Here is a 6215-nt window from a genome sequence, read left to right as displayed (position 1 = left end):
TGTATATTTATCATTTTAGACAAACATAGGGTGTCCCAAAAGTCTCCACGCATGGGGGAAATTACCATTTAAGAATATCTTTGACAAAAGAATGTATTGAAATCATTCTCATGGCTGGATCAGGAAGCTGCCGCCATGTTGGAAATGCTGCGAGCACATCACACACAACACTGTCGCCAAACTTATTAACAAATTCAAAAAGACTGGAAGTGTTGCGGACCGACCGCGGAGTGGACGTCCACGGGCATCCACTGAAGAAAGCACAGTCGACGTGATACTGGTAAACATAGTCCCCAGAACAAGCACTTTTATGTCTAACTGGCAACGTAGACTTTGAACGCTAGCACAGAATTCATTTGAATCCTTTACTGAATAGTAACCGTCTTCTTATCCATCATCAACAGAAACATAGTGACACGTCCCAATCACTACCTCTCCTTATTTCATATTCCACTCTGTTAAATCTCCCACATGTGCACTTAATCTACTCCATCCCTCTGCGAGTCAAATACCTCAAAGCGACGTGCCAACAGAGGTTATTATGTATGCAGGAGCAGAAATTGCAGAAAGATAATTAACATCATCTGGGCTGGTGATCAGACAGAGTGAAGTTGCATCGGGTGAAGTATGAGACATCCTCTAGTACAGGGGTTCCCAAACTTTTCCAGGGCGAGGCCCCCCAAATGGCATTAACATTTGTCCGAGGCCCCCCTTTTGCAAGATGTCTTTAAAACACATTAAAAATACAGACTTCTGAATATATCCCCCTTTTTTATTATTATTATTATTAATAATTACATCTTACATCTTTACATTACATTAGGAATGTTTTGTCTGTTTAGCAATTAGCAAGTTAGGTATAGCAAATGTGATTTTAATATGTATTGTTACAAATAACATGTTATAGTAATGCATATATATACATATAAAATCATGTACTTATTTATTTTTCACATCAAATTTTTGAGGCCCCACGGGCGCCCCCTGGTGGCCCCCACTTTGAAAACCACTGATCTAATATATGAAAGCTTGTTAACATTTCTACAATAATCTAAAAGGATTTTACCCTAAGCAATGACCTGCTTTGCAGTCAAAGAAAACAAAGAGTAATTAAGATATTGACTCAGTTATTGGTCAAAGGTTAGTAGGATAATGTAGAACATAGACACTGGCAATGTTAAATGACCATCTGAGTAGTATTAGTCAGCTTAATCTAGAAGTCATACAAAGCATAAAACGCCTTTGGTACAGTATGTTCACCACACACACACACACACACACACACACACACACACACACACACACACACACACACACACAGATTATATATATTTTATTTCACCTTCTTACTCTCAGATCAATGTGACAGGAAAATCATCTAGGTAATATAAACGAAATGTTTAATCATACTGTTCATTAGATAAATCAAGAACATAAAGACTATACAAATCATTTTTGTGTTGCTCCGTTTGTAGAGCATTACTTATAGAACGTTACTCTTGATGAGATGGCCATGGTCACTATTCCGATGATCACAATTTGACTTCACAGAGCATGACGATTGAGTGGCCCAGTTACCTTATGTTTCTGTTGGGGCAATAGGCAGGGGCTAAATGTGTGCATGCTGGCATCACTGCTGGATGAATGAAAAATAAACCCTAAATTAAATCTTATCCTAAGCTCCAGTTGAACCTTTAACTTCCAGTTATCAAATTGAAAAGTTGGCTAGCCTGTTTGACATTATTTCCACTTTCAAATGAGCATTTCACTTGTTGAAGCTACTTCCTTATACAAGCCAAAGTAACAGCGTTGTTTATTTCAGCAGGCAGTGGAGCAGCTGTTCTTTATCCTGTGCCAACCAGCTTGGGCTGTGTTTGACCTCATTTGACCTAACATTCATTGATCAGTGGTATGGGAATGTGAGACATCTGTTGATAGGGAAATATCAATGGAGGGAAAGTGCCACTGTTGGTAGAGACTAGACGTAAGACAATAGTGCTTTTCAAATGCCCTTGTTAACTTGTGTTCACCATTTTGCATTTAGCGGTTAAGGCTCTGAGTTACTGATCAGAAGGTCGGGGGTTCAAGCCCCAGCAATGCCAAGCTGCCACTGTTGGTAGAGAGTAGATGTAAGACAATAGTGCTTTTCAAATGCCCTTGTTCAATGCCCTTGCTCAATGCCCTCCCTGCTCCAGGGGGCGCTGTATCATGGCTAACCCTGCGCTCTAACCACAACTTCCTGGCATGCTGGGATATGCGAAGAAAAGAATTTCACTGTTCTGTCATGTATATGTGATTAATAAAGACTCATTATCAGTACAATACATGTACACATATACACCTTTACAGTACATCTGTTGTGCTGTGCAGCTGTGACTTGTGAAGACGGAGACGATATACAGTACTCTCCATCTGTAAACCTACAACATGTAACAACAAGGTAGATTTTTTCTAATAATGGGGGCAATGGATCTTTACTGCGTTTAAAAATCAAAGCTACTGTACCTGTTACAAGTGTACCAGTGGTGCACACACACACACACACACACACACACACACACACACACACACACACACACACACACAACCATGCTACTAACATGTCAGTGTCACTGCAATGGCCCACCACCAAAATAATAACAGATCAGAAGTGATGAACAGGGTAGAGGATAACAAACTGTACATAGCTACAGCTAATAATTTCATACCTACAATAATGTACCTGGAGGGTAGCTAGATGAACACTGGGTTGCCTGAATGAGCAGTGAAGCTCCTGGATGTCGTGAATAACAAAATGAGTAAGCTGCAATATCCTGTTTCTCCATCAGGTCGACTGACAGTGTTGGGAACTGCTGCGCAACAAAGAGACAGGACCTGAGCTCTAGCATCTGTCACAACTGAGAAAGAAGTAGCTGAGAGACAACATAGCTAATTATATATAAATTCTAGTTAGTACACCTCTAGGAAACACATTGTTAGGATGGACCTCCTCACCACATTCACTGCATTACGAGTGCATGATCTGGATTAGCGTTTGCTTTGTTGGGGTCAAATGAATATATGGTGTATACAGAATATATGGTAAATTCACCCATTCACACTCACACCAATGGTAGCAGAGCTGCCATGCAAGGCACTAGCTTGCCATCAGAAGCAACTTGGGGTTCAGTGTCTCGCCCAAGGACACTTCAGCATGTGGAGTCATCGAACCACCAACCCTGCGATTAGTGGACGACCCGCTCTACCTGAGCCACAGCCACCCACAATATATAGCAGTAAATAGTTCTAACTGTTCAGTACTGACCTCTGCTGGATAGCACCTTATTTTTATTTTTTTTGTATGCAGCAGCCAGCATTATGGGTTTTTTGGTCTGAAAATAATGTTGGGAAATATTTTAGTTTTTTTTACTCACTCTATGATTCAGAAGTGATCAAATAAATATCGTTAACAAATAAATATAAACAATGTAGTAACAAATATACGTTGCCTGAGATGAGTCGAAACGGATAATATAAATAACAGTGATGTAGTGTTGCTGTTGCACAGCTCCAGGGTCCCTGGTTCAATCCAGAGCTCAGGTTACTGTCTGTATGGAGTTTCACCTGTTCTCTGTATATGTTTGTTTGAGGTTTGAGTATCCTCCAGGTTCTGTGGTTTCCTCCCACCATCCAAAAACATGACGGTAAGCAGATTGGCTATGCTGAACTGCTCCAGTTGTGAATAATAGCTGTGTCTTGCAGTGCACTGGGGACCCATTTATGGACCCTGCAGCCAATTTTATTGGGATAGGCTCTGGATGGAACAGAACGGTTCTGGACGTTCACTGGAACGGTTCTGCGCTGGGTGGAATCCTATCTCTCTGACAGATCCTTCAAGGTATCATGGAGGGGTGGTATTTCTGAAACTCAGCAACTCACAACTGGCGTTCCACAGGGGTCAGTTCTGGGTCCACTCCTCTTTTCTATCTACACTACATCTCTAGGGCAGGTGATTGAGTCTCATGGCTTCTCATATCATTGCTATGCTGATGACACCCAGCTCCATTTGTCCTTCCAGCCTGACGATCCATCCGTCTCTGCACGCATCTCTGCTTGCCTTTCGGACATCTCGGTCTGGATGAAGGAAAACCATCTTAAACTTAACCTGGCAAAATCTGAGCTTCTCGTCATCCCAGCCTGTCCCTCAATTAACCACAACCTCACTGTACAGCTCGGCTCACTCACAGTCAAGCCAACCAGGACGGCCAGTAACCTTGGGGTGATGCTTGATGATGGCTTGACCTTTGCAGACGTTCCCTCTCGCAATCTGCGATCGATTAGCGACCGACGTTTAGCAGTTCCAACTCAGCGTGGCGCTAGGTCCCTTTCCCTTTCACTCTAACTGTTCCTCAGTGGTGGAATGCACTCCCAATATCAATCCGGACTGCAGAATCTCTTACCATCTTCAAAAAACAACGAAAGACCCACCTCTTCAATGAACACCTAACAAACTCATAATAAATAAATAAATAAATAAATAAATAAATAAATATATAAATAAATAAATTTTTAAAAAATGCACTTACACCTCTTCTCTGCACTTTGCTTCTTCTGGAATTCAATTAATAGATCTCGTATGGTAGCACTTATTGTATTGTTCTCTGCTTGATATCGCTCTGCTTGTATCATTCTCATTTGTAAGTCGCTTTGGATAAAAGCGTCTGCTAAGAGAATAAATGTAATATAAATGTAATGTGATGGATGCACTGCAGCCCTGACCAGGATAAATGTTGTTACATGAATTCAGTGTTTGGTTTGTCCCCTTATTGCTTTAATGACACTGTGCACTTGAGCTGGCATGAAGTCCACAAGTTCATGCAAAACCTTTTAGATCAACTCCATCAGTGTGATCTGAACAGGTGCTTCAATAAAAGAGATTAGGCATTAGGAAAATCTGACCTTTTGTATAAAGAAGATAACATGGTTAACATCACAAATTTGCTTAGATATAAATGCGGAGGGGACACGTTGGCCTAGTGGCCGTTTGTCTTTCATCTCCAGGGGTGAGGGTTCGAATCCTGCCTCCGCCCTGTGTGTGCGGAGCTTGTGTGTTCTCCCTGTGCTTCGAGGGTTTCCTCCAGGTACTCTGATATGTCCAAAGAAACGTGTTGTAGGCTGTTTGGCATTTCCAAATTGTCCATAGTGTGTGATTGTGCCCTGTGATGTGTTGGCACCCTGTCCAGAGTGTCTTGCGCCTCAGGTTCCCTGGGAAAGGCTCCAGGGTCCCCGGCGGCCCTGTGTAGGATAAGCGGTGTGAAGTCTGTACAGGATTTTTCTGAATGTTTTGTGAAACTTTTTTTTCAAAATTTGCGAGGCAACTTGCAGAGTTTTTTTTTATTATTCATGTTTTTTGTGGAAAACGACTTGAATTGGTGAAATTGCAAAATGCACCAAATTGTTTTTTGCTGTTTTTCGTAGTGATGAAATAAGACCTTTTAGCTGTACTCATGTTCAACGCACATGAACTGAAGAGCGCTTTGGCTGAATGCGCGTTGTGACGATGTCACATGATGCATCTTGGTCCAAATCTGTGGTAATTGTGAAAAACTGCACGCTTGTCCAGACATTGTGGTGTTTGCTTGATTTTGCATTGATTTCTGTGATCGCAAAATCACAAAATCCTGGCGGGATAGAGTATTGCAAATAGACGGATGGAACATATACTTTCTTTGTTTTAAATATTTCAAAATTTGAAAACCGTCCGTTTATTTCCAATTTTAAATGAAACAAAAAAATTATCAATGTGGTCTAAGATTTTGGGACCCCACTGTATAGCGATTTTTAATAAATTCTTTTGTAATGCTCCTGCTGAAAAAACTCCAATAAAAACCATCACAGAATTTGTAATGTTTTTAAGGTTATAATAAGAATTGTATTTCTTTTAATGGAAACTGTAATGGTCCCTGTGGGTCTCTACTGGTAATTCGTTGCCTCCTATTGGTGGCATATTACGTTTAGTGGATACCACCAGGACGGCCGGGAACCTTGGGGTGACTTATGATGACAGCTTGACCTTTACAGACCACGTTTCAACAACTGCAAGAGCCTGTAGGTTCATTCTGTATAACATCAAGAAAATCAGACCCTCTCTCACCGAACAGGCCACACAGATATTCGTCCAGGCTCTTGTCATATCAAAACTGGACTATCGCAATGCACTACTCTCGGGCCTCCCA

The sequence above is a fragment of the Ictalurus punctatus genome, chromosome 15 (assembly GCF_001660625.3).
Source record: "Ictalurus punctatus breed USDA103 chromosome 15, Coco_2.0, whole genome shotgun sequence".
Classification (NCBI taxonomy): Eukaryota; Metazoa; Chordata; class Actinopteri; order Siluriformes; family Ictaluridae; genus Ictalurus; species Ictalurus punctatus.
The sequence above is the reverse complement of the archived record's forward strand: the minus strand, read 5'-3'. Positions refer to the sequence as shown.